Source organism: Manacus vitellinus, unplaced genomic scaffold, assembly GCF_001715985.3.
Source record: "Manacus vitellinus isolate BGI_N305 unplaced genomic scaffold, ASM171598v3 scaffold_52_pilon, whole genome shotgun sequence".
Classification (NCBI taxonomy): Eukaryota; Metazoa; Chordata; class Aves; order Passeriformes; family Pipridae; genus Manacus; species Manacus vitellinus.
The window spans coordinates 3,860,657-3,862,458 of NW_021940628.1; positions in this window are offsets into that span (position 1 = coordinate 3,860,657).

The following is a 1,802-nucleotide window of genomic DNA, read 5'->3' on the forward strand; positions in this document are numbered from 1 at the left end:
GGGGGGAAAGGGGAAAACTCCTGCCCATGTCAGGGAGAAGGAGCTGCAGCCCCCTGTCACTCCCAGCCCGGTGCTGGGTGGGTGCTGGTGGGTGCCCCCCAACACGGGCAGGGGGGATGGTTTGGGGCACACTGGCTCCTTCCTGCCGGCCTGTGGGTCCCGTGAGCCTCAGCAGGTCCCCGTGGGGATGGGGATGGGTGAAACAAGGGTGCCGGGTGCTCAGTGAGTTCTTTATTCCCTTTATGCCTGGAGCTGAGATGTCCACGCTGGGAAAGGAAAAGGCTCAGGAACATCAAACGAGTTCCCACGAGCTCCAGCCCAGCTCGGGGGTCACATGAAGCACCAGGAGCATTTTGGGAGATAAAGAGGCTTTGTGGGACTGGGGGTCACAGGGGGCAGCTGGTGCCACAGATCCCCTGTCACCCACAGAGCTGCCCCGGGCAGGGATGGTCCCATCTCCTGCCGTGCCCACACCATGTGGCCTCCACCATCCCGTGGGAGCTCTGGGATAGACGTGGCACAAGCACACGGGAGCCTCTCCTGCTCTCGGCTGCTCCAAAGGCTTTGACACCTCCATGGAGGAGCAGTCAGAGGGGAGGACGAGAGCTGTAACTGGGACACTCGGGCTGCAGCTCCAGGGGAAGCCTGGGATTAAAGAAACAAACCCTTCCCGTTGCACAGGAAAGGCAGGAGCTGACTCAGGCGTCTGGGAATGGGCAGGACAGAAACAGGAGTTTGGGCACACAATGGACTCAGCTCAGCCTTTGCCTTGAGCTGAGCTTTTGCTTTGTGCTGCTCTGAGCTTTGCTCCCACCGTGGCCTGAACTCTCACAGTGAAATATTCATTAGTGAGGGAGGTTTATTGCATTTGTGGATTTTCTCCCCCTGTTTACCAAGAGACACATCCCAAACAAGCCTTTTCCATCCCAGTTTAGGCTTCAACAGCAAAAGAAAACTGCAAGTCCGGCTGGAGTTTGGCTGCAGGGCAGGACAGGGTTTGCTCCTCTCTCAGCTTTCCTTGTCCCCACCCCAGGAATTCCCACAGGCTGGCCATGCTGGAGCCTGCTGCAAACCTGCTGCCCTGCCTCTGGCTCCACTGGTTTGGGGGTTCCTCCCGCTAGTTCTGGCAGTGGTGGGAGCCAGGGCAGTGCTGGAATCGTGGAGGGATCCAGGAGCAGCCTTTGCAAGGGTCTGTCTTGCTGGGGATGGTTTTGCAGTGGTGCAGCTCAGGTTCAGCCCAGCTCCCCCAGCCCTGGGATTCTCTGTGTCTGGACACCAGCAGGATTTGGTGCTTCCTGTGACTACAGTTCTGTTCCCCCATGACCCAGTGTCCCCTCAGCCCCAGCTGACCCTCATCCCAAGCACCCACCGATGGGGAACCCCAGAGCAGGGAACCCCAGCTCGGGGTGCAGGACAGAGGGAATGTGGGGACTTGGGGAAGGCTGGGCTGCTCCCTTTGGGGACGGTGGGAGAGGGAAGGTTTGGAGGTGGAGGGGGCTTAGTGATGGATTTCAGTCATCTTCCCCTCCCCTTCAACCACTTTGTTCCAGAAATAAATTAAAAGCTCTCCCTCCAGGAAATGAAAAATAATTTAAGAAGGCTGAGCGCAGGACCTGATGTGCTGGGGGTTTGGACTGGAGATCCTGGGCTTGGAGGGGAGAGGGGTGCTGGGGTGACCTGCCAGAGCCTCTCCAGACAGAACTGGCACCAGCCTTTTCCACCAAGGCAGGTCCTTGTGGCCTGGATGCAGCTCCTGTCCCAGCTGCAGGAGCCCCCTTGCACTCTGGGGCCTTCCATGGCCA